General features: G+C 37.9%; 1 protein-coding gene across 7 annotated transcripts in view; it reads left to right on the top strand.

Annotated features, from left to right (window-relative positions):
• LOC120634427 (plasma membrane calcium-transporting ATPase 3) overlaps nucleotides 1-27,724 on the top strand; it is a 281,705-nt gene that overhangs the window by 56,477 nt on the left and 197,504 nt on the right. Inside the window, exon 1 of one of the 7 annotated variants that reach the window (XM_039904953.1) lies at nucleotides 23,427-23,951. The exons of the other annotated variants lie outside the window; for them this stretch is intronic. The gene's annotated coding sequence lies outside the window, so the exon portion shown is untranslated. Of the gene's footprint in view, nucleotides 1-23,426; nucleotides 23,952-27,724 lie in introns of those variants that run through there. 7 annotated transcript variants of the gene reach the window in all.

The following is a 27,724-nucleotide window of genomic DNA, read 5'->3' as shown; positions in this document are numbered from 1 at the left end:
CATTTCGCAGCTTGGGGATTGACTGGGTGCTTCATTACAGTCCTGAAAAAGCATCTCCACTTATATATGCCTGCATAACACTTTATAATATTATGCATCATTATAGGCGTGTATTGTAAATATATACTTTAAATAATATTTAAGTTCCCATAACTTATTATTATTGGGCACATTAATGTTTGGTAATATTATAAAATTATATCTTATAATAATGGTTCCTTATAAATCATTGATCCTGCATTTTCACATACAATTTGCCCTACTAATTTGGGTCAACAGTATTGAGCATAATATAATTTGTATATTTCAGAACTCTAATGGAGCAAATGACAGTAAATTTTGTACATACGAGCGAAGAACGACATCAGACATCAAATATGGATCAAACAAGATTGTTAACAGTTGCTTGACAAAAAAGAGAAAGATTTATAAATGCATATTTTAATTAATAAAATTTCTAAATTAACCTTTTCATCCTTTTTAATTTATTTTTGTGTGATAAATGAGCATCCTGCATTCTTCCATCTATACCTACTCTGGAAAATAAATAAATTCTTCACTTGGTTGACTTTACAGCAACATGTATACTATGTATATGTTGCCTGTGGTGCTGCGTCCCCGTGCTGTTGCAGCTTTTTTAATGTCCTGCCACGTCTGCAAATAAAAGAAAAATTATGCAAGATGTTGTTGTTGGCATCAAACAAGATGCCAACAACACTAATAAATAATTTAAATTTTTTGCACTTGCTTACTTTACCGCAAAATTGACTTAACTGTTTCCACTGATTGACCGTCCCGTCTGGCCCATGCTCCTTCAGTAATGACTAAGATTTGCCACTGGGAGTCTGCCCTTTTGGCTCCTAAGAGTTCCTGTGAATTCCCCAGTGGCAAGGTGGTTGTGGGTTGGCATGAAATCTACCAACATTTGCAATTGTATTTTATTACTTCTTGATCTGAATAAACACAAATTTGTCAACTAATGGGCCATAGAAAAAGGCAAGCACAACTTTAAATAAAATAGTACAAGATCAATAATTTGATATGTAAACAGGATTGGATCTTGATGATTAACGTCTCTGTTTACTTTCACTGTAAAACATTCATTCATTAGGTACGCTTCTAAATCAATAGGTAGTCACTTTTTCAAACATTTTATAATAGAAGACTTACTTTTTAGCACTCATTTTATTTTCTCTAAAGGTAGGTTTTATACCACTTTGAAAAATCCAGAATAAATAATATAAACAAACAGCCGCAGACGAGGAACATTTATAGATAAAAAAAACAATAAAAAAACTTAGACAACTAAAACAAAACAGAAAACGAAAAATTTATTTGTCAAAACCATGAGCACAGATTAGAATAATTAATTTGTGACATTTACCGGGGGTTCGTCTTTCCCCTATTATATCCACCGTGGATATATTGTCCACCCGTGTGCCCATGCTCGGGGGGTGGATATAAATGCGTGAGGGGATAAACGTTATATCCTTTCCCCGTGGAGAAGTGTCCCCCGCCCATGCTAGCCCTGCAGCAGGGCTAGCACGGGCAGGAGATATAAATTATATCCCCCGATTATATCCTCTATCAAGGGATATAATCATCTTTTCCCCTTGCCATAGCACGGCAACAGGGGAGAGGATACATTTATCCCCGTATGACATATCTCGTGGATATATTTCCCCCGGCCAAAGCATAGGAAGAAATGAAAGGGGAAAAACTATCCTTTTTTGACATTTTAAAGAGACAATTTTATCCCCGTCCTTAGACGTGGGTTTAAAATTCTGTCAACGAATTAAAGTCGAAAAAAACATGTCTCGTGCTTTCTGGGGCTCTTATTAGTGAAATGTAGAAATCTGAACGAAAATTACACATTCATTCATTAGGTAGGCTTCTATATCAATAGGTAGTCACTTTTTCAAACATTTTATAATAGAAGACGTCTTACTTTTTAGCACCCATTTTATTTTCTCGAAAGGTACGTTTTATACCACTTTGAAAAATCCAGAATAAATAATATAAACAAACAGCCGCAGACGAGGAACATTTATAGATAAAAAAACCATAAAAATTTAAGATTAGAATAATTACTTTGTGACATTTACCGGGGATACGTCTTTCCCCTATTATATCCACCGTGGATATATTGTCCACCCGTGTGCCCATGCTCGGGGGGTGGAAATAATTGCGTGAGGGGATACATGTTTTATCCTTTCCCCGTGGAGAAAATGTCCCCTGCCCATGCTAGCCCTGCAGCAGTCTATTCTCCGCTTCATTTTTTTTTTCCTAATTCAAAGGTTGCCTGGCAGAGATCGCTATTAAGCGATAAGGCCGCCTTTTGTATTACTACTTCTTTCGATATGTTTCTGTTTTTGTTATATTTTATATATGTTAATGTTGTGGTATACAAATAAAGAGTTTAATAATAGTAATTCTGTGATGACACCCCTGCCATGCCTGCCATGATATACCGTGTGGTGAGCAGATCCGAATACAGTTGTCACTTGTCACAACCCCCTCGCTCATGAGGATGATATTTAACGCCGGTAAAACCACTGATATGATGTTCCTAAAAATAGGTTAATAGGTAAGATGCGTAATCTGTAGATAAATATAAAAAGGTAGCATTATCAGAGCGGCTAATTAACGCAGCACTCCAATGCGGCATTTCTTATCATTATCGCTATCAAGCGTATTTTATCAGGTTATCAAATTCGAAGACGTGCGTCAAAAGCGAATCGAATGCGTCAGAGCGCATTGCTAAACTTTATCAAATACTGATCCCGGATTATGCTGTCGTTAATTTATCATCATTCATTGGAGTATTCGATACTAAGTAGGTAGTAGCTGACTTTAACCAGCACAGTATATATATATATAATTATATATTTTTTTTAAACCGAACAAGTGCGAGAAAGGCTCTCACACTGAGCGAGAATTAGCTTAAAAGGAAAAGAAAATAATAAATCATTGAAAAAGGTTTCGGAATCGGTAGTGGAATTAAAATTAAAAAACTTGGCCATTTGGTATCCCCTATTTGGCTGCGTTTTACTTCCCCGCAATGTAACGAAACCAATTATTTCTGGGCGTTCCCAAAAAATGGTTTCTAGCAAAACTCAATGATTTTGAAAAATACGCGATTTTTTTCAACGGTTTTTGTATGAAAGAACATAAAGCCGACTGCACACTTAATTGCAACGGTTTCAAAGAGATTTTCAAATGCAAGCACTGAGATAAGGCTGAATGGAAAAGCCCAAAAGGAAGGAAAGTTATTCATCTTTTTTTTGTTAGCACACAGAGAACTCGAATACACATTTTTTTAATTCCATTTAATTAATTTAAGTCTACGCAAAACCAAGTTAAATTGGTATAACCTATTTATTTCTGACTCAGGTATGATGAATTCTTACGACTAGTTATCTTACGGATGGATATTTGTTTTACCAAAATGCGACATCATTAAAAATCCAAAATGTCGGACTCCCAAAACGTTTTGGATCGTGCTACATCCAAGCTTAATCACAAGTCTTTGGAGCTTAATAAATCACGCTACAGACAGTTCCAGTGTACGGAAATAGACAAACAATGCACAGACTAAACAGCTCAGTCAATCTGTCCGTCTGTTTAACGTATTTACTGTTTCACCGACCTGGTAGTAAACTAATTTAGACGACATTGGAGGGCGATTTATGAGTCGGAGTGATCTTGATTTTTAAAGAGACGACTGAATATTTTAATATCTCATCATTATCATCTTAGCTTTTCAATGTCCCAATGCTGGGATATTGGAACTTAAGCCCACCATGCGAATTCCCGGCGAGGCAATTTGTAGATTTATAATATCTGTATGTTCTCCGGTCTGGTTTGGTGGGAGACTTCTGCCTAGCTACCACCCTAGCGACAAAAATGTGTCCCAAAGCGATTAGGCGTTCCGGGGTGATACTTAGATTGTGGTGCCAAACTCAAAACAGGTTACCCCGCTACCATCTTAGACTGCAACATCACTAACGAGTACAAGCGGAATCCTTACTAATATTATGAAAATTAAGCTTAACAATTATTCATTGTAAAGTCATTATCACCAGAGAATGCTCCGCTTTCAGAGCGATACGTGCGTAGATTGTCATTGTCGAATATCTGTTAGCCGTGGAGTATAATGATTGAAGAAATTATAAATTACACCATACAGAATCTCCTGAATTTTGCAAAGTAACGTCTGCTTCTATCCAATCCTTACTAAGGTTTTAAATGCTTGTTTGTTTGTTTGTTGTCCTTTCCTCGCGCCCTGGGTAACCAATCAACTTTATTTATGGCATAGAAGGACGTAGAGTAACAATCCCAGGAAAACGAACGATTCCCCCGGGATTTTTAAAAGCGTGAATAAACGCGGACGAAGAATGCGGGCAACAGCTAGTAAAAATAAAAAGAATCCTACAGAGGCCTGCTCCCAACGGTAGAACGTTAAAGGGATGAGAATTATTTGCGTGCATGAAAATACTATACGAAATCCATTCACAGAATAGATAACAAGTAGTACCTACTAACGTAAACACAATACGTGCAAAGATTTTATCAACCCATAGGGTATTCAGATGATATAAAATGAAGAAAATCTCGAGTACGAGTTATAAAAAACTTAAGGATAGGCATTGTAAGAGTTATAAAAAGCCTACCCTCAAGTATTTATAACTCATACTGGAGATTTTCTTCATCTTATATCATCTGCATACCTTGTGCATACCCTCTATGCACGCCACTGCGGCCATTGCAGGGTACGGGTCTCCACCATCAAAGAGAAGAGGGGAATGGTGGACTCCACACGCCTGTTCTCAACATTATGGAAAACTCTCAGGCACGCAGGTGATGTTTTCCTTCACAGTTGAAGCAATCCATATTAGAATTGCTTAAAACGCACATAACTTATAAATGTGTGCTGGAATTTGGCAGTCCTAACCACTGGGCTATCACCGCTTTAACAGCATTATTATATTTCAAATTTTCACATCAAATTTAGCAAAAAGTGCAAAAAGGCCTGGTAGTTCGCCAGTGCCGTCGTTTTGAAACGAGGTCGTATTATGTAATCTACCCTTACGTCTTATCCTTTCGGGGGTGGAATTTTTACGACGGACGACCTATTTTGCTGGTTCGAATACCTAAGCCTTCGACCCCGGGTTTTATACTGAGTTGCTTACCGCCGAATTCATTCGCGCAGAATCTCTTCTTTTCTTAGTTCTATTATATTATACTAGACTATGTTCGTGACTTTGCTAACAATTAACAGTTAATATAGATGCATGGCCATTTTCTATGTTTCATCATCATCATCATATCAACCGATAGACGTCCACTGCTGGACATAGGTCTTTTGTAGGGAGTTCCAAATTCCACGGTTCTGTACCGCTTGAATCCAGTGGCTACCTGCGACGCGCTTAATGTCGTCTGTCCACCTCGTTGGGGGTCGACCAACGCTGCGCTTACCAGTTCGGGGCTGCCATTCCAGCATTTCTATGTTTACTAATCTAAATAAATTAAAAATGAATAAATATACTACGACAATACACGCATCGCCATCTAGCCCCAAAGTAAGCGTAGCCTCTGTTGTGGGTACCTACTAAGATCAATATTTTTATGAATAATATATATAAATACTTATAATATACCGTTAAACTACCAGGCACTGAAGAACTTTCATGTTCGAACCCACAGCCTTTGACTCAGAAAGCAAACTGCGCCAATTGGCCTACAAGAATCTATCCGTAATCTAAAGATTTATTACTTAGCAACACTGTTAGTGTCAAAAATATCCATATTTTTTTTAACAAATAACAACTTAGCTTAGCATCTTTCCAACCGATTATAGATAGATTGAATGTAGAAAACGGACGTTACGCCATAAATTCCAGTTGTCCGTTCCTAAGAGCTATTTTTCAATGGAAATCCGTACAAAGGACCCATGTAGTGGCCGTCCTATGGCTGAAATGATGATCATGATTTTTCCATTTCTTCGAAACAGTAGTAGTAACAGTACTTTATATGTGGATGAAAGGGCCCTATGGCATTTTCTGTACCCCTCCATGCTTAACGGGTATGCAAAATTTTATGATGATAGGTTGAGTATTTAGGGCGGAAAAGCGGGACAAACAAACAAATACATCGATCGACTCGATCGAGTGACTCTATTTCGCAGTTAAAAAGTTAATTTAGTTCTGAGATTTGCTGTGCACAGAAATATAATGTAAATAATGGACCCGCTTTCTAAATCGAATCCAGGACGTTGCACGTCGTTCTGGAGGATTTGGCAGCGATCAGGCCAGTGATGATAGGACCCGCCACGCACTGGGGGGTCAAAACCTTGGCGAGAGTGCGGTGAATACGCAAGTGAACCCCGTGCTCTCACTTATAGGGCTATCGAGAGACACACAGAGTTTTTAGTGGGTGCAAGTCCCACATAACTACTCCTTTTCCCCCAACGGAGTGGTATGCGTCAGGCATTTTCTCTGTATAAATAAAAAAAAAAAAAAAGGACGTTGCGCGTCGTAGTTATTAGTTGAACATGCCACTTAACCAACCAAAAAAGAAAGAGGCATGAAAAATATGAAACTACCCTCTGATGTCCCGAAGTATCTACTAGGCATGTCCAAAAATATCTTATTTTTTCAGAAGTTAAAGGGTTTGTTGATATAAATTGCAAATTATATAATTTATTCAATTAAAAAAGTTATTTCTGAAAGTATCGAAAAATAAACATGCTTGTTTTGGTTTAATATAATTACAGGGTGTTTCGTTATAAAATATACTTATGCATCCTTTAACATAATTTCATAAATCGGTTACACGTTGTATAGACGGGACGTCATCATTTTGAATTCGACGTTTCACCTGTCATGGCGGATCGCTAGATTTTGCAGTTTAATTGATTCAAAATAAATACCAATCTTATATATCATAATACCAATCTTAATACACCAATCATTAGAAAAATACAATATTTTTGGGATTCTTTGTTACGTCATGCCTGTTTCAAACCAGCTTCCATAACAGCTTTCAATGTGTAACATTCCTATACCGCCGTTACAGCTGCTTAAGTCCGTAACAACAGTTTATTGTTCAAATCATTTTATTCAAAATATTTATACAGAGACAGTCTGTTGTTTAAAACCCTCAGAATTTAGGTCATCCTTTGTGCTTGTTAATGTTATATTTTGTATCGCTTATATTGCTATCTTCTGTTTGAACAGACACGCCTATTAGGCACTGGATATTGCAATTTTAAACTTACTTCCGAAATATTGTAACCGTAAAAAGCAAGTAAAATCTATCAATGCCTAAAGACTAAAGTCTTCGAACAGTGCGTGTTGCTTTACTGTGAGACATGGTCGCCAGCTATGGGCCTCATAAGAAGGCTCAGAGTCACTCAGCGGGCAATGGAGAGAGCTATGCTAGGAGTATCTCTACGTGATCAAATCAGAAATGAGGAGATCCGTAAAAGAACTAGAGTTACCGACATAGCTCTGCGAGTCGCGAAGCTGAAGTTGCAATGGGCAGGGCACATAGCTCGCAGAACCGATGGACGTTGGGGTCTTAAGCTGCTGGAATGGCGACCCCGCACCGGTAAACGGTTGGCCCCCAACGAGGTGGACAGATGACATCAGGCGAGTAGCTGGGAGCCGCTGGAGGCAAGCGGCCCAGGACCGTGTATTGTGGAACTCCCTATAAAAGACCTATGTCCAGAAGTGGACTTCATTTGGTTGAAATGATGATGATGATGTAAAAAGGAGTTTTAACACTTCATCCGGCAAGTGTGTTAAATTTTAATCACGCATTTATAAAATATGCTATTAAAATGTAACCATTTAAATGTGTTTGTAAGTTTCACGTATAAATCAATAGTCGGTACGGAACACTATATACAATAGACCGACTGTATCTTGACCGGTTTGTTTCTAAGCAGCTACCTTTTTTAATATCAGAGACATCTCATTAAAGTAGACCATTCTTTAATGATGTCTCCACAAAGGTAAAGTCTAATTTAAGAGGTGAAAAGATAACACAAAGCAACCTTTGATCATATAATTTTTTTGTAACAATTACTTTTTAAACGTTTAATGTATAATAGGTACCTATATAGAGTATGAGCGGGAATATATTTTCTTGTCCAACTTCATTTCTTTTCACTCCACTGTTTGTAATATCGTTTTTTTAATTCCGATCGAAAAAGGATGGTTAACATTTTAATGTGTTGACACTGCCAATTTCCGAACTCCGGACTGGTACTCTTTAACAGAAAACTCTATACCTAGCAAGTTTATTTCCGACTCGAGATCCGAACCCAGGAACTCGTGATCCATCATCAGCGGATTGGTAGAATTCACACACCGCGTCGTTGAGAACATTATGGAAAAGTCTCAGGCTTACAGTTTTCCTCACGATTTTTTTCATCGCCGTTGATAGTGATATTTAAATTACTTAAATTAAAAACGCACATAGCTCCGAAACCAGTTTAGGCAATTAAAAATATCTCTTGCTTCAACGGTGAAGGGAAACGTCCTAAGGAAGCCTGCAGCCTGAGAGTTCTGGAGTCCACCAAACTGGGCCGGCGTGGTGTACTACGGCCTAAACCTTTCTCATTCTGGAAGATTATTGGAGCGTGCCGGTGCTGGGTTCATTTATTTATTTATTTAAACTCTTTATTTGTACACCACTACGCAGTTAAGAAAATAAATGCCGAATAGAGAGAAACACAAAGACTGGTTATATGAATGCTTAGGCCGGTTAAGGCCGTAGTACACCACGCTGGCCCAGTTTGGTGGACTCCAGAACTCTCAGGAGTCTCAGGGACGCAGGTTTCCTCATGACGCGTTTTCCTTCACCGTTGAAGAAAGTGTTATTTTTAATTACCTTCACTGGTTTTCGTAGTTCTGTGCGTTTTTAATTAAAGTGATTTAAATATCACTATCAACGGCGAAGGAAAAAATCGTGAGGAAAACTGTAAGCCTGAGAGTTCTCCATAATGTTTTCAACGGCGTGTGAATTCTACCAATCCGCGGATGGTGAATTTCGAGATCCTTGGTTCGGATCTCGAGTCGGAAGTAAACTTGCTAGGTATAGGGTTTTTTTGTCAAAGAGTAGCAGTCCGGAGTTAGGAAATTGGCAGTGTCAACACGTTAAAATGTTTACCACCCTTCTTCTTCTTCTTCTTCTTCTGTTCCTGGGCCTTTTCCGCACTTGGTTGGTCTGGGACCGTCCGTTGTACGTATGGCCACTGATGCGGCTCCCAGCCAGCCGAGCTCGCTCCAAAAGCTTAGCAGGCCGCCCAGGTCGCCGAGTGCTTCATGGAGTGTTGCTGAGGAGCCAAGGTGTGCTGCGCGTTGTTCTGCTACTCCGTTGCATTGGAGCATTACGTGTATCGGTGTTTCCTCCGCCTCCATGCATGCTCTGCAGAGAGGGCTGTCAGTTATACCTAAAATGGAAAGGTGTTTGTTTAGTGGGCAGTGCCCTGTTATCATACCTACAACTGTCCTTAGTTTAGGTCGATTCAGTTGCAGTAATTTTGTTGTTAGTCGTGGGTTGAGAACTGGTACGGCCTCCTTCGTGTGTTTGCACTCTTTTGTTTTAGACCATAGTACCGAGTGTGATGTTTGCGTCTGGTTGTGGAGCCATGTTTTGTATTCAGTGAAGGGTATGGGTATGATGGGTTCCGGTCCAGCTACCCTTAGTGATGCTGCCTGACGCGCTAATTCGTCGGCTGCGTCGTTTCCTCTGTTTCCGTTGTGACCTCGTATCCATTTTAGGGTTACTCTGTTGGATTTTGATAGGGCTTGTAGGGCCTTGTGACAGTCAAGTATGAGTTTTGATGTTGTTGTGTGTTTGGTTAAGGCTTTTAGTACAGCTTGACTGTCACTGTTTATGTTGATGCTGAAGCCTTTTACCTTTCTGTTTAGCATGGCTATGACTGCTGTTGTTATGCCCACGCACTCCGCTTGGAAGACGGAGTTGTTCTTACCAAGCGGCTGGGCAATGTTTATGTTAAGCTCCGGGCAGTATATCCCTGCTCGAGTGCCTGAGTTTGTCTTTGATCCGTCGGTGTAGACCTCTAATACGACGGTGTCAGCTTTGTCTGTTTTTCCTCCTTCAGCGGCTACTTTATAGTGCCTGTCTAGCACATAGTGTTTCCGCGTCTTGTCACATATCCAGTCTAGTTGTGGGCATTTATTAATTTCTTTTGATAGTATCCTTTTATGTCCTATGTTTGTATCCTTCCACAGCCCGTAAGCCCTCAGTCTAAGGGCTGCAAGTGTGGCTTCCTCTTTAATGTGTAGGTGTAGTGGTGGTATGCATAATATAGCTTCCAGCGCAGTTGTTGGTGTTGTGCTCATGCAGCCTGTGATAGCTAGGCACGCTTGACGTTGGAATTTTTGTAGTTCTAGTTGGGTTGTCGCAAGGAGTGTTCTCGGCTACCATATCAGTGAGGCGTAGTTTAGTGAGCTCCTGACGACTGCTAAGTACAACCATTTCATGATGTATGGTTTAAGCCCCCAGGTTTTTCCTGCCATGCGTTTGCATTGGCTGAGGATGATCGTTGATTTTTGGATTTTTGTATCTATATGTGTCTTCCAGTTTAGTTTGGAGTCCATCGTTACTCCGAGGTACTTTACCTCGGTTGATAGTTTTAGGCTTGTTTTAACCAGTGTTGGTGTTTTTGGAAATTGTGGCTTCCTTTTGTTGGTAAATAATACGAGTTTACCACCCTTTTGATGATGATAAAAAAACACGCTAGAGACCAATGAGGCAGTTCTTTTAATTACGAGTTACGGAACCCTAAAAATTATAACGCAAACGTAATACCTTTTCAATGTTATCATACTGTTCCAATGAGTGGGTAAATTCGCACTTATCCGGCTTTGTTGTTCCACCCGCGCGTTAATAATCATCCTTCCATATCGCATGCGCCCTCCACCGGCGGCGCACGGGGTGGAAGAAATAGGGCTTTAATAAAACAAGGCCTAGGCACTGAATATTTTTACCCTTCCGCATTGTAAGCGGTGATGGCCTAGTGGTTAGTTCGTTGGTTTCCCTTACGCGGGACCGATCTCCGGCGCGCACAATTATTTTCACAAGCTTTCGTTTAGCTTCACCTGTATGTATGTTTGTAACTGACTTCTTTGGAAATGATTTTGACCCTCTTCAAACGCACTCCAGCAGCACGTGCGTTGGTATTTCCCAGACATGCTATACAAAGAGGGCTGTTGGTGTCGGTGACACCTTTTTTGTTGACGGAGGGGGAGTCTTCTTAAAAGATACCCAATTCTATGCGGGAGAATTCGGGTTATGTCGGTATACCGACTAAAACCAGCCTCAGGCTCCGGGATCTTTAAAACGCTTGTAGCTCGTCATTTATGACTTTCAACCTCATGTATGTACGTCGCTGTGAGGTAATGCAACACTGGTTGCTTTGCTTTAGCAAGCGGGGCATCATCCCGGGGTTGTAAGTTGAGGGTTGAGGTGACGTGACTGCTTATCCCCGTGGGAGCGCTCGGACCCTGATGTCCCTTCGTCTGGAACTATTAGGCAGGTGAATGCCGATGACACCTATAATGGAAAGATGTCTTTTTAAAGCTTTGGACGGACGATTGGCGCAGTTTGCAGCGACCCTGCTTTCTGAGTCCAAGGCCGTGGGTTCGATTCCCACAACTGGATTTTTTTTGTGTGATGAGCATGAATGTTTTTCAGTGGCTGGGTATTTAAGTATATTTTTTTTAAAAATATCCAACAGTCATCTTAGTACCCGTAACACAAGCTACGCTTACTTTGGGGCAAGATGGCGATGTGTGCGTTGTAAAAAAAAAAGTTAATAGTCCTTCCTGAATTTACCTCTGCCCTGGCGGAGGGTTTTTGATAGTTAGATGTTGGTTAATGTTTGGCCAAGCTACTTTTGTTTGTTAACAGTCAGTTGTATTGGCCCATAGTTGGGAAAGTAGAGCATCATAAACAGTGGCGTGCACTACATACATGCACAAAAGCGCTGCCTACCCTAACATTTTCATACAACTGCCAACAGAGGAGGATTTTGACATTTTATGCCATTTTACTGCTTTATGCTTGCCGTGGTCCATTCCAGTACACGCCACTGATCACACAGACTCAGTGGTACGACCAGGAACGACAATTCCTTCTCGTGCCACTCCTGGAACGCGTTGGTGGCACGACGAGGACAATTTTAATACAGTTTTTTTGCTCTGAAACCAAATAATATATTCCTCGTTAATAACATGGGATATTTAATTAGATGAGAATTACATACAATAAATGCAATAGGAATCTGTAAACAGAGAAAAAAAAAATGATTTTTTTTTGATTGATTGATTGAGAAAAACTTTTAAGACCGGATCATGCAGAAAACCGAAAGCGTTCCGAAAATCAAACTCGATCCCCCCGAAAGGGTTGAAGCTCCAACCACAAGGCTCCCACCGCTACAGTCGCTTCTCTTTAACTACGTCCAATTAGTTATCTAATAAACGATCATACGATATTCTAGTGGTAATGCAGTATATCTTTGGCACTAGAGCAGCCTTCATATTTTGATAATGATAACGACTGACGCACGTCCCTATCGCGACAAGCGATGCGACTAGGGCGCGCACAATTACATTAAAGATCGTGACATAAACGGGTGTGATTTTAGTATACTTGAAACTGCACTGCTGGACCAAAGGCCTCTGCGAACGGGAGGTTTTGCCCATAATCACCAAGCTGGGCACTGGTTGGTGATCGTAGCTTTAGTTTTAAGTTTACGAATATGGTTATCGCCATCATCTTTCTCACTTCCGTGTAATACTCATGTAATGAACGCATCAAAAGTGCCATCTATGGGCCTACTTACGACTAGACTTTGATCGCAGTAGATGGTAGTAATAGAACAGACCAGAGATGGTGACAACTGTATTCTGATCTGCCATCACCCTAAGATATATCTATAATATACAAAATCTATATCGCTGAATGCGATGCTACGCGCAAATCTCGTGCGCAAATCTCGAGAGCAGCTGAACTGATTTTGCTAATTCTTTTTTTTATAATATTCCTTGAAGTAGGAGGAGTTTTTTTTTTTTTTAAATGCCTAGAAACGATAAATAAGCTCCCATACAAGCGATTGATATTAATAGTTACTTAAAAGTCAATTTGTATTTACACCATACTTACCGTAAAGTTTAGTAATAATAATAATTCTTTATTCGGTAACTATGATCCGTCTACACTATTATATGACAGAATATTTAAAAGTTATAGTCTAAGTGTTAGTGGAGAGATTTCGGAAATGCAAAACAATTGTGACGTATATTGATGTCAATATAATAACTAAAATAAAAAGTCGATAATAATATATTATTGAATGCTGGACCAGTGGACTTTGGGTGGGTCCCAAGGTGGTAGAGTTTTCTGCTCATTTCTGCCGCTAAGCAGTAGCATTTTTGCATTGCTGTGCCGGTCTGAAAGTACACCACGCTGGCTAAGTACCTCACGCCTTTAAGAAGCTTATAGGGAACTTTTGGACATGCAGATATAACCTCTAATGATAATCTATTTAAAAGCATTAAGCTAATATTTGAGCGACGCATTCACGTCAACGTATCTATATTTAAGCAAAATCCTCACAGACGGCTACAAAATACAAATCACAGATTACCCTACATGTAAAAATATACGTGACATACATATGTTCTTACACGTAATTACCTTATTACGTACATATTGAATATTTATTAAATCAGGTCAGGTCAGGGCGTACCTGTACGCGGGATTAGTGGCAGCATTGAATATTTACCGAACGTGTAACTTCTATATGTTCTTATAACACGTCATTACCGTCTAATGTGCTTATTGAGCCCGCCAACCCACACTGATCGTATAAGCTGTCTTAGCGCTAAAACTCCCTTTGATGAGGAGGGATGACGCTGGGCCAGCGTGGTGGACTAAGGCCTTAACCCGACCCGGAGGAGACCCGGTTGCAGTGGGTCGGTAATAGAATGATGAAGTCGTGGGAATCAGCTAGTTTGTAATAAACAGTCAAATTAAAATAATACTGCTTTAATCGATGGTAGTCACGCCTGAACAGCTTCTCACCTTGTACCAAGCTAAGGTTCGTTCGTGCATGGAGTACTACTCACATTTATGGGATGGCTTGGCCAATTATCAGCTTGATGCCTTTGATTCAGTGTATCGCCGTGCTAGAAGACACATCGGTGACCTAGCCAATAAATAAACTCAGAGTTTGGAGCATCGGCGCAAGGTTCGGTATTCCTTAAGATATATTTCGGAGAGTGTGCTCAAGAACTCGGCTTTAAACATAAAAAACGTACATACAAGGTACACGCGTTAGAAGTTACAATACTTCTTTGACGTAACAAGATAAAAAAAGTTATATTAAGATTTTTTTCTACGTTTGTAGAAAAAACTACACTAACAATTGAAACAAGGTATTTATTACTTTGAAGGTTTCATTATAAAGCATGATCTAGTTTTCTCAACATTTAAATTTGAGATTTTTGACAATTAAATCACCGGAATGAGCCCGCAGACTGACAATTGAAATTGAACACTATCAAACCTTTTTAAAGTCAAACTGAAATGTTGATTATAGCTAACTTCAGGGTGTCGTTTTTCTTGTGACGGTGTGCGCGAGCATCGTAAAAATTTACTCTCATCATTTTTCCCTTATAATTCAAAATTAATTTATTTCAAGTAGGCCTAATATAAGCACTTTTGAAATGTCAAGTATGTCTTGTTGTAGTGTACCACCGGTTCGGAAGGTAGATTCTACCGAGAAGAAGCTGGCAAGAAACTCAGTTTTCCAACATTGTTTAACAATTTAACAATCTTTGTTCTATCTTGTGTGAGATGAAAGCGGCCCGGCTTGCTTCCAGGCAACCTTGTCATTGATGCGCCAAAAAGTAAAGAAAGAAAGAAAATATTTATTATAAAAACTCAGTACAATAAATCTTTGGAATCCTGACCCCTAAACTAGGAAATCCCGTATCATAGGGGCCAGTGCCTTCCCAAACATTGATTCAATCATTGAGACAATACATAGTGCACTTTAACAAAGGAAACTTTCAAAGTTTCAAAAAGAAGTATAAATTAAAAAAAGTTATATAAAAGTAAGCGCTAAGGCTAAAAAATCCTATTATAATATTAAGGATTACATGTATGATAAAAAAGCTTGGGTATGAATTACTCTAACTTCATAGCTCAACACTAACTAGACTGTGAGATGGTGATAACAAAAAAAGAACCTGGCTAAGTTTGTTGTGGGCTCTTCTTAGACCAGGGCGCGTTTGGAACCAAGAACCCATAACCCGGTTATCACCATAACTAACATTAGGGTATCATGTTAAATCAGTATGAACGCTTCGTAAGTGCCTGTAATAAGGTCTACATGAATAAAATATTTTTGAATTTGAATTTGCTATACCTGCGCGGGATTAGTGCCAGCCCTGAATATTAACTGAACATCACCTAGATAGTGATGTTTGATTATATTAATCGCTCAACGCCGCAGCGCTCGCCTGGTTAATAGATTTTGCGACAGCTTATATCAGCGTATAACGATCGCAAACAAAACCATACATACCAAAATCATATTTATTTGCTATTACATAAAGAATATAATAGCTTGTATAAATTGAGTGTGGTATTGTTATCTTTGTTGGATTGGTTACGTAATTTTTATTTCAGGGAAGTCATGTAAGTTCACTCGTATTTGGTTTTGTTTCAAAAGAAACCGCAGTATACCACTTATGTCCGCCTTCAATAGAGCTTAGCTCGCACAGGAATAATTATCTCATAGTAAATGGACGAGAAAATGGTAGACATGATTATCTCATGGCATTGTCAGTACAGGATGCAAGTTATCTCGATATAATTACGTAAATATCACTTCAGCTGACTGTTAGGACCGTTAACAAATAGCCTTTGTCCCCGGACGCTTTTATGAGATAAAAAGTATCCTATATTCAATAGGATGAAGTGTTAATCATTATAAAGCTCGGTTCAGCGATGAAAGCGATCATAGGTTTTAAAATGTTAGTACAAATACTTTCTTTTTTTTTCTGATTCCACTACAAGTTAGCCCTTCACTGCAATCTCACCTGGTAATGCAGTCTAAGATGGTAGCGGGCTAACCTGTTAGGGAGTAAAACCTCCCACCAGACCAAACCAGAGAAAAATAGGAAACTATAAATTCCAAAATTGCCCCTGGTGGGAATCGAGCTCGGGACTTCCTACTTAAATTCCCAGCGCTCCCAGCGCAGCGCCAGGGAGGTCGTCAAAACTGTATAAGAATTTTTGCTTGCGAGGGCTTGACTTAACTTTTAACGCCTTTATGGACCCACTAAACCTCCTTAAAATAGATTCGATAAGGAGTAGTGTATTGCTGTGTGGTGACGGCAGATCAAAATACAATTGTCACCTCAAATCGTCTAACCTGACTTTACATTTACCTTTCACCAATCGATTTTGACTAGGCAACTCATGTTACCTAACTTGTCTATGGTTCTTGCCATGTGCGGTTTTTTTGTGTTTGTCTTTTCATATTTAAAAATTTTTCGTATAGATTTAAAGTTATTAAAAAAAAACAATGTGCCGAGTGCGAGATTTTTTATCTATTCGATCGCGTAAAAATTAACTTTAATTTGGGCGTCGTAAGAGCGTCATCTATGGACCAGATATGGCGGTCTTTCGACGCCATACAAATCATTGTTAACTTTTACGCGATCTGATAGATGAGATATCATCTCGCACTCAGCACACAGTTACAGTCAGTCTCCAAGTACCAGCGTGAGTCGTACAAGGCGACTAAGCGAAAATAGCAGAGAACCAAATAACAGAAATCCCTATGCTGCTATTACCTACTAATGCAATCATCAACCCGTCCGTCCATCATCATCTGCATATCAACCCATAACCGGCCCACTACAGGACACGGGTTTCCTTCCACAATGAGAAAGCGTAAAGGCATTAGTCCACCACGCTGGCCCAGTGCGGATTGGTGAACTTCACACACCTTTGAGAACATGATGGAGAACTCTCAGGCATGTTTCCTCATGGTGTTTTCCTTCACCGTTGAAGCAAGTGATATTTTCATTTCTAAAAAGCACATAACTTAGAAAATTTACAGGTGCGTGCCGGGATTCGAACTCACCCCCTCGAAAGTAAAGTCGAAGTCCTACCCACTGGGCTAGCACCGTCTGCCCAGTCTGGCTATTATTAGCAAACCCTTCCCTTGGGGGAGACTTTTAGTCCAGCAGTGGACAGCTATAGGCTCTTGATAAAGGAGAACTAATGAAAATGTTTTACTCGGTATTAACAAGACAGAGACCTAAACAAAGTAGGCTTTGTGTACGACCTAAATTACTTAATTACCACCACCTTATAATACCTAGCCTACCTAGAAATTACGACAATACACACATCGCCATCTAGCCCCAAAGTAAGCGTCGCTTGTGTTATGGGTACTAAGATATCTGATGAATATTTTTATGAATAATATACATAAATACTTAGAATATACATATAAACACACAGACACTGAAAAACATTCATGCTCATCACACAAACATTTTCGAGTAGTGGGAATCGAACCCACGGCCTTGGGCTCTGAAAGCTGGGTGGCATCAAATTCAAATTCAAAATTCAAATTCATTTATTTCAAGTAGGCCTACTTTATAAGCACTTTTGAAACGTCAAGTATGCATGTTTGTGTGACTCTACCACCGGTTCGGAAAGCAGATTCTACCGAGAAGAGCCGGCAAGAAACTCAGTAGTTGCTCTTTTCCAACATCAACATTTACAATCATTTTGCTATCATGCGGGAGATGAGAGCGAGGCTGGCTGCTTCCATTCTACCTTGTCATTGAGGAATTCATCAAATGTATAGTAACCTCGCTGTACTAGATGCGTTTTTACACATTTTTTAAATGTATGCATTGGTAGGTCAAGAATTTCCTTAGGAATCATGTTGTAAACGCGTATACTCAACCCCACAAAGGAGTTCTGCACCTTTCGCAGACGATATGCAGATATCACTAATTTATGACCGTTTCTGGTAAGTCGATTGTTAATTTCAGCTTTTGATTTATAAAGAGTAATATTTTGCCTCACAAAGACTATATTACTATAAATGTATTGCGAAGCTACTGTAAGAATACCTATTTGTTTAAATTTTTCACGAAGCGATTCGCGTGATCCAAGTTTATATATTGATCGTACGGCTCTTTTCTGTAGTATAAATATACTTTCAATATCTGCAGCTTTTCCCCACAGCAAGATCCCATAGGACATAATACTGTGAAAGTATGCGAAATAAACAAGCCTAGCTGTTTCAACATCGGTAAGCTGTCTAATTTTCCTGATTGCATATGCAGCTGAGCTGAGTTTACTCGCTAGGCTTTCTATATGGGTACCCCACTGTAGCTTACAATCTAAGGTCACTCCTAGAAAAACAGTGGAGTTTTCTATTTTAAGTGTTTCTCCATTTATTATGATGTTTTTATCAATTTTTTTTACGTTAGGCAAAACAAATTCCAAACACTTGGTTTTTTTTGCATTTAAAAGTAAGTTATTAACAGTAAACCAGTCTGACACATGTGACAAAGCACGGTTTACGTCGTCAAAATTATCTTTGTTTCTATCAGTCTTAAAAATGAGAGATGTATCATCTGCGAACAGTACAATCTCACAAGTGCCCCTGACATGGTGTGGCAGATCATTTATATACACCAGAAACAATAAGGGACCCAAAATTGAGCCTTGTGGGACACCCATTAAGGCAGATGATCCCTTAGACTTTATGTCTTTTACGCATACCCTTTGAACTCTATCACTTAGATAAGAGGCAATTAAATTGAGTGCAACGTTTTTGATGCCATAGTGGCTTAGTTTTAATAACAACGTTTTGTGTTCAACGCAATCGAATGCTTTGGACAGATCACAGAAAACACCAATGGCATTCTGCGAACGTTCCCAGGCATCGTAAATATGCTTTATGAGTCTTGCGCCTGCATCCGTTGTACTACGACCTTTAGTGAAGCCGTACTGCTCCGGATGAAGTAAGTTATTTACATTAAAATGATTTAAAAGTTGATAAAGTATAATTTTTTCAAAGACCTTACTAAGAGTTGGCAAGATTGAAATAGGCCTGTAATTGTTAAGGTCATTTTTATGACCGGATTTAAAAAGGGGTATTAATTTACTACATTTCATTAGGTTCGGAAAAATACCCATATCAACACATTCATTAAAAATTACAGCTAGATAAGGGGCAATAACGTCAATAATGTTAGAAATGACCATCACCGACATACCCCACAGATCACCGGTTTTTTTCAACTTTAATAACCTGAAATTCTTTACAATATCTATTGCAGATATATTTTTAAAATTAAATAAAACATTGCACTCTTTAACATTATCTCTCAATATACGCTGAGCTGCTATTGGTGAAGAGCTTAGAGAATCTGTTAACAAAATGGGAACATTCTGAAAGAAGTTTTCGAAAGTATTAGCAACCTCCCTGTCAGACGTCACTTTATTGTTATCAACAATAAGTTCAAAATCCACATCACGAGATTTAGTTTTTCCTGACTCGTAATTAACTATTTTCCAGGTTGTTTGTATTTTGTTATCAGATTTCATTATACTATATTTAATGTGTAGCGATTTCGCATTAGTGCAAACATTCTTAAATATTTTAGAGTATTTTTTTACGTGTTCTACGAAAGTTGGAGTATGATTAAATTGTTTTTCATCATACAGCTCATACAACTTCTCCCTACTTTTATATATACCTACAGTAGCCCAGTCACTAAATTTTAATTTATTACTGACATTGATGTGCTTAAAGTTGAATACTCTATTAAATTCGTTGTTTATAGTATTAAATAGTGCACTATAAAGACTGTCCGGATGAAAATGTTCGCACGCAATACCAGGGATTTTCGCAGTAATTTCACGTTTGAATCGCATTAATTTAGTCTTAGTTATTGGCCTACACTTTATAATTTGTCTGCTTTTATTGATAGTATTTAAAACAGTAATAAGTTGACCACAATGATCTGACCTTAAATTATTAATTATTCTTTTATCTAAAATGTCACAATTGAAAAAAATATTATCTAAGCAGGATGCTGAAGTTGCAGTTACTCTAGTAGGTTCACTAAAAGTGTGACACAAATTAAAACATTTAAATAAGTTAAGCAATCTAGCAGTTGTTGCATTTTCTAGTAAAATGTCGACATTGAAATCGCCACATACAATTACTTTTTTAGTAGAAAGACACAAACGCTTTAGTACATCCTCCATGACATTCTCGAAATCGCTAAAATCACCTGAAGGGGGTCGGTATACACTCACTATTATAAATCGCTCCAGCTCCACACAAGACAGTTCTGCAATGCGTTCAACAGAAAGACCAACTATGTCTTTTCGTTCTTTACAAATTATATTATTAATTAAATCGTTCTTTACAAATTATATTATTAATTAAATCAAATTATATTATCTGCGCCAATCGGCCGTCAAATAAGAATGTTATAAAACATACTGGCTATAAAGTTTGTATCTGATAAGCACTATCTATTCTGTGACCTCTCTGGCACAGTGGTCAGTATGTTCTTATAAATTGGAGGTCTCAGGTTAGATCCCCTGCGGGGGCAATTTTGTGGTTGCGGCCATTTATGATTTGAAATTTGTCATCGTGTACATCATTGTACTAGTCAAGCCCTTTCATTAGATACAGATGTCTACTGAGGTAGTTGTGAAAGAATATGTAATCCGCCATTTTTTGGTGGCGGCTTGGACCGATTTCCACCAAAGATAGACTAATTAAACCTTTCAAACAAAATCGAAATCGGTGCACACGTTCGGGAGCCACGGAGCCACAGACAAACACACACACAGACACGCCCAATTTAAAGCACCCCGTCGTGTTTGCGTTGGAATAGTTTTTATTTTTAAATCCTATTATAGCTCACACTTTGTAACACAAGCTCAAAGACGACTCAAAAAAAAAATGCAAAAGACTCCATCTCTAGAAATAAGACCAGTTCTAAAAGGATGTACATTCTGCGCAATTTCTTTAACTCTAGCTTTGTAAAAATGGGACGTATATATCGTAGCGACTCGTACTGTTACGAGCAATGTGACATTTACAAACAAAAAGGAAAAACTCATTTTTTTGCTATGTTATATTTATTATTCTTCTTCACGAAGCTCTTGACTGGCATTTAACTTAGTAGATTACCAAGTTTACTTAGCGATGTAGATTGTAGGCACCTTATTAAAGTAATATACTTAGTTCCCAAAAGTAATTCCATGTTCTTAACCCCGACGCAAAAACGACGGGGTTTTATAATTGTGTGTGTGTGGGTGTGTATCTGTGTGTGAGTGTGTGTGTGGGTGTTAATGTGTGTGTGTGTGTGTTTGTGTGATGTGAATCAAAGTGTTCTTAGCTCTGTTCGATGAAAATCGGTCAAAGATGAACGCCGCCACCATTTAGCATCATCATCATCACATTTAGAACGCCCTCATTATGGGTATCAAATGTTGGGGCTTGACTAGTAGAATAATATACGCTATGACAATTTTCAAAAATAGCTTAATACATTTTTTGGTCGTAACTTTCTCAATAAGGGTGTCAAATAAAAGGTTTTGACTAGTAGAATTAATGCGCATTATTTTGAAAATCGGTCTTTTTTATTTTAAATTTCTATTTTATTACTTATAAATGAGAATGGCACAGTCCCATTTTTAACACTTAAATAGGTATAATATATGTATATACTACCATTGAATTTGCTTGTTCAATTTAGGGGGCGTCCATAAATTACGTGAGGTGTTTTTTTTAATTTTCTGTCCCTCCCTTACCCCCTGGTGATATGTCGTGAGATTTTATTCAACCCCCTCTCCCATCCCCCAATCTCACGTGAGATTTTTCAAAATGTGGGTTTCTTACGTAAACGCGTTGTATTGTTATTGTAAAAAGAAAAAAACATATGGATCAGTAGATGTGTAACGTCGAAGAATGAATGAAATTATTTTCTCATGAACGAATTAGTGAATGATCTTAATCGTATTAGGATTGCATTTAAAATTAACTCTTAAGCATGTACAATCTAGATAGACCAAAATAGTATAATTTTTTATTTATTTAAATCAGAAAAAAAATTCCAACGTAAGATTAGATGAGATTTGACTCGACCACCTCCCCCCCTTAAAAATCTCACGTATTTTATGAACACCCCCTTATCTCATGTTGCCAGATTGTAAGTAAAATATTACGGCAGGCTGACCGATAATATATTATGTACCGCCTAAATTCAAATTCAAATTCTTTATTGGGAAAAAATATGGTAGGTACTAAACACACATATATAGATGTTATCATTTTGTGTTTCACGCATATTTTATCGTTCCCATAGCCGACGTCTAAATATTGAGGTAAATTAATAAGCGTAATATTAAGTATAATGTCAGTAAAGGTAATTAGGTATATCTATCTAGTCAACTATTTTGTGCAGAAATTCCTTGACTGAATAAAATGAATTTCGTGAGAGCCATTTCTTCAAAGCTGGTTTAGATTTAAAGAAATGGCGTCTTCTCAGTGGTAAAATCTGTATATGAAGAGAAATGCAAAAAAAATACTTATTTTATATACTTTTAAAGTTGTTTGTATGCAAAGCATCCATCGAAAAATGCAAGACGAAAGTTGAATAAGTATATCAACTTACTCTCAATAATAATTGCCTGTTTCATTTTAATAATAGGTAACTGTTCGTTTATTATTTACTAAAAGGGTAAGTCTCGGCTGTCCGTCTTTCAATATTTCCGCCTGTCTATCCGCGGGCTGTATCTCGTAAAGTCATTTAATATGTCTTTTCTAATCTTCTAATAGGGACTATCAAATGTTGTGTTTTGTAGTGCACACTGGTACGGAAACCTACGTGGGCAAGTCCAACTCGGTCTTAGCCGGTTTTTATAGGTTACTAAACTCGCCTACCTAATTTAGGAAAAACTTTTTATGTAAACGGTTGGGAAACGGCAAGCTTCCCGCATGCGCAGTGCACTTTATGGTTACTGTGCTAATTCTAAGAGCCGTCACAGCGCTGCTTGGCTCAAGATACCACACTTCTTTTAAAATCGATCGGCTAATACAAGCGCAGGACTTGTCATTCACTGACGTCGTAGGTACGAGCGGTTCGACTGACGCATGCGCGTCTGGCAAATGGCAATCGTCTATGCCGTACAAATACAAATGACCGTTCGTCTATACGCTCTTTCATACTGGACCGCGTTCTTTTTAACGTGATCGTATTACTTTATCGTCTGTGTTCACGTTCGAGCGGTTATCTCATTTTGTCGCACTGAGTATAGATAACGTCAACGTTAGTAAAATATTTTGTCAATTATGCGATAAGGGAATTGCTGCTGTTTTATTATATAAATGAAAAGTAAATTGCGACAAAATTATGTACATAGCGGCCGGATTATAGTCGGATGTGTGGTGACGAACGGACGTTGAATTTCGTGTAGTGAAGGAACGTGTACGGTACGGTACGCCCGGCCCCGCCACCGCCAGTCAAAAAAGCGGACTCGGACCGCGTGGACGCGCGGCGCGTTGGTGCTTGTAGTTTTTTAGTTTGACAGTTGGCGCGTTTTTCGTTTCTGATCCATCAAGGTATTTTGTGGAAAGCATAGATTTTAGTTTGGTGTAATCTGTGTATTTTCTGTTCAAACCGTTTGTGTGCGACTAGTCATTTGGTGAATAAATCGTTGGCGTTTGTGAATTGAGTGATTGCACGCGTTGCGAACTCTCGCCGAGTGTAGTGAAGGATTTTTGTGTTTTTTTTTGCTGGGAATTCTGTATAACTACGTGCGGCTTGCTGCTGGAAACTACGAAGGTAAAGAATACAGATTTAGTTTGCGTTTTCTATAGAGATTTTACTGAACATTTGGAGCTGTACTTGTATTGGTGTGCTATTTAGGGCGTACAAGTTCTCTCGTCTGGAAAACTTGTTCCAAATATAGCTATAGGTTCCGTAGATGCTAAATGTTGATATTTTTAGTTATATAAAGGGAGTATTCGGGTTTGGTGGAGTAATCGTGTTATCCCGTGCTGGCCGGGCACGATGTTCGAGACAGCTGTGCATACGTAACGGGTAAAAATAAATACGCGAACATTAGCGTTAGCTAGACTGTAGACAAACCGGCTTTGCGGACGACGTATTATTATTGCACATCTTCTACTCATTATTACTTCCTTAAGTCTAGTAGCATGTTCGACTACGGATCATGATATTCTGAGTTTTATTTTCGATCTGGGCTTTTTCTGCCAATAAGTTCTCAGTGCCAGCCGTAAGTAAAGATATTTGCGTGGTCCACCATCTTGCCTCTGAAAGCATGATGCTATTTTCTATAGACACCATAACCTGGTGGCAAATGAGTTAATATGGGGATTGAAAGCTTGTTTAATAAAGGTTATAAAATATTCGTCATGTTAGCCGGATAAACCTATTTTTAAACAATCAACTTAATTTTTTTTGTATCTCAGAAATTTTAATCAGAGCCATTATATTTATTTCTACTTTATAGATTTGTGTTCCAAATTTTGAAAGTTTTGCAAAAATCCTTAAGTTACTTAACAGTCATAATTCATAAAGTTATAAAAATAATACATTTACACCAAACACTTTGGAAGTTATCAGAATAAAGCTTATATTATGATGTAAGACATTTGTGATACTAAAAAAATAATGAAATCATTTTGTGCGCATTTGAACTTCTGAATTAATGATAGTATACCTTAAGAGATCTGAAGCTATATGGATGAATGTAATACAAGATATGTGTAACACATACCTATATGCTAAATGTGTGGTAATAAGCTATTACCATGAGTGTAATAAGTAATAATGAACTAATTACATAATTGCTGTGCAAAATATCATCGAATGTATTATTGAAATGTCATAGCCTACATTATAGGCAAAATGTAGGTATCTACATCCAACTACAAAATTACTTAATTAATTTCAGTTTTGACTTCCAGATATTTTGTGTAATAAAATACTTAAGTAATAAAATTTCAGTAAGTTTTGTTTTTACATGACCAATGTAGAGATGTAGGTAATATTTACAATTAATGTTATAGCATGGTGCGAGTGATGTATGCCCACCACACAGTGTTCCCATTTGCTGAAGAAGCAGAGTAATAGAAGTGGGATTTTCAGTGTGTGGAAGAATGAGAGCTGTGCATTGTGCAATTGTGCATGTCGACTATACCATGGTACAATTATATACATAGTTATGATACTATTAAGGAGTCATAAAGAATTTTAAAACTAAAAGGTATCATCCTGACTGGAGGTTCAAAATAGAAATTGGAAATTTTGAATGAACATTTTTTGAGCATTGTACAGATGCAGAAGAGGTGTGGGAAGGCACTGTAAATCCACATACATTTAAAGAAATTGCTGCAGTGAATTATTTACTTATGTTACATAAATTCCCTAGATCTATGTACAGATCGATAATTATGGTTATTTTACCTTACTTAAAGCCAGCATCTTAGACGTAAAATGTGATACATGGGTATTGTTAGGCCCAAAGCCTTAATCTGTTACAGCATTATAACAGATTGCAAAATTGCTTCGTTGTACAGCTTCGTACATCATCCTCCTCCTTTTTAAATTGAACCGCCCTGCTGAGCAAAGGCCTACGTCACATAGGAGACAGACTTTGCAGCATTGATTATAGACCAGTATGGTGCTGCTCATAATTTAAACTGATAAAATCATGCTGCAATGCCATAATTTAAACTGATAAAATCAAACTCTTTTTATTTAAATCAGCTTTATAGAGAAGGCACTTTGACATGTACCTCAATTTCCACATTATAGAGGATTATGGGATAAATGCATTCATAATCTTAAAACAAAAGCTATGAAAATTTCAAATATGGCACAACCACAAACTTAGCTGGCTATTCTTTTCGTTATTACCATCTCACTATGTCTTAATTGATATTTCCTATGAATGTGCTTAATAGCTTTAAATTATCACTAACAGCTATGAATGAAAAGTAAAAGAAAGTTGGATTGTACGCATAGCACTCAAATTAATTAACAGCTCAACAAGCATTGCCAACCTTTTCATAATGTTCCCCGTGACAATGGTAACTAGTTGAAGCCTCCCACTAGACTAGCATTTATAAATTATAATTTAACATATTAAACCTGGGACAGCACATTCTTTATGTCCATAGCTCACATTGTTGTGTTAAAGAGGTCATAAACTAATTAACTATTGAAGCAAACCTATGTACTTAAGTATATGTGATTGCCTTAACCTAAAATAGATGAGTATCATGCTAACTTATTCAACAAAATGCTCCAATTTGAATGCCTCATTGTTGTAGTGGTTTGTCAGTTATATATAATATCACGTGTACCCATGATTAGTTTCTATGCAGTATGCCACTGGAATGCTAAATAGCTTAGTGGCACAACTTTGTTGGTCCGCTGGTAACTAGCTAACTAGCTGTCACACCAGACCAGAGACAATTCAAAAATTTTAAACTACCTAATTGCCTGTCGGTGATTATACCCAGAACCTCCCACTTTTGCTTACCACTGCTGTAGCAGAACAAAGGTCGAGGCTGAGAATGATAATGATTGTTTAAAAAAAACATGTAACTGCAGTCTAGAGCTTCGTAACATTCTTCAGAACCCCACTATATTGTAGGCAAAGCTACATAGCATTTGGCAGCCTGCCAATATGTAATATGGATGTTGGATTTGTGGCTACAATTAACTATTCATTCTTGGTCATAAATCTTCCCCATTTTATACATAAATGGTTCAAGAGCCTAAAATTGGCGTTCCTCCATTTGGAAAAAGCTATGACTCCTTTTATTGCTGTAAAAGCAATGTTAGCGGAATATTGTTTTATGACCCATTGCTAGATTGGGACTGTTGTTTTCATGTTTAAGCTTTATGTATTTTTTATTTTCCTACAAACCTCTTTTTCTAATTATAATTTTTTTTGCTAAGATTTGCAAGTTTGCAATGATTTTAAAATACGATTAATTAGTTGGGTACATCAGAATCTAATCTATATTATATCTTTCCACTAAGCTCCTTTGGTACTAGTACAGAGGTACATAAGCAAAGCTTACACAACACAGCTCAATTATAGGTTGGCGGGCTAACTATGTGCACTGATTTGGCATTTAATTAGTCATTGTAACGAAGATATGGTGCTAAGCTTACCTACTATAGTTTATCAGCATCTAGACTTTAACAATTGGTTACCAAATCAAATTTAATATGGTGCATCCCACTTCTGATACTTTGATATAAGAAAATTTGCTAAGTACAAAAACCCATCTATCGAATAAAATTCGAATAGTTAGGCTAACTGTTTATATAAAATAGTAATATACAGTGGCGTGTACTTCATATATGCACAAAAGCTACTACCCTAAAATTTTGTATCACTCATAAATGTAAAGGATTTTTTCATTTTATGGCATCTTCCTTCTTTATGCATACCCTGGCCAAAAATTCTTTTCACGCCACTGGTACTATAGTAGGTAATAAAACATGAGCTTTAAAATATAGACTGCTTATGCACTTATCTACATATTTACGTAATGCACGTATAATATCAGTAA

Source organism: Pararge aegeria, chromosome 24, assembly GCF_905163445.1.
Source record: "Pararge aegeria chromosome 24, ilParAegt1.1, whole genome shotgun sequence".
Taxonomy (NCBI): Eukaryota; Metazoa; Arthropoda; class Insecta; order Lepidoptera; family Nymphalidae; genus Pararge; species Pararge aegeria.
This window is presented reverse-complemented; position numbering and strand designations above follow the sequence as displayed.